Source organism: Wasmannia auropunctata, unplaced genomic scaffold, assembly GCF_000956235.1.
Source record: "Wasmannia auropunctata unplaced genomic scaffold, wasmannia.A_1.0 LD336076.1, whole genome shotgun sequence".
Lineage (NCBI taxonomy): Eukaryota > Metazoa > Arthropoda > Insecta > Hymenoptera > Formicidae > Wasmannia > Wasmannia auropunctata.
In genome coordinates, this window is record NW_012026814.1 from 682,893 (window position 1) to 683,248 (window position 356).

The window sequence follows — 356 nt, forward strand, 5'->3', positions numbered from 1 at the left end:
GGAATAGAGGAGCGCAAGACAAGGACAAGTCGAGCTGCACGCGAACATAAAATAACGCAGGTCACCGGAAAAGATAACAGGTACGGGTTACACATGGTAACGTTGCCCATAGAGGAAGCCGAAAAAGGTAAAATGCATTTGCTACTGGATACAGGAGCAACGCTGACATTGATTAAAGTAGGAAGTCTAAAAGACGAGGTAATAGTCCGTGACGAACGAATGGTTTTAAAGGGAGTCACAGGCCATCAAATATACACGATCGGAAAAATACGAGCGACAGTACGACTCGGAGATCAAAAAATTATCGTATAACTTCGTATAATGTATGACTGAGTCGACAAGGCACACAGGGGATA

General features: G+C 43.8%; 1 protein-coding gene across 1 annotated transcript in view; it reads right to left on the reverse strand.

Moving 5' to 3' along the window:
- The window catches only part of LOC105449472 (uncharacterized protein DDB_G0287625-like), a 9,031-nt gene that overhangs the window by 7,421 nt on the left and 1,254 nt on the right, over positions 1 to 356 (reverse strand). The window lies entirely within an intron of this gene.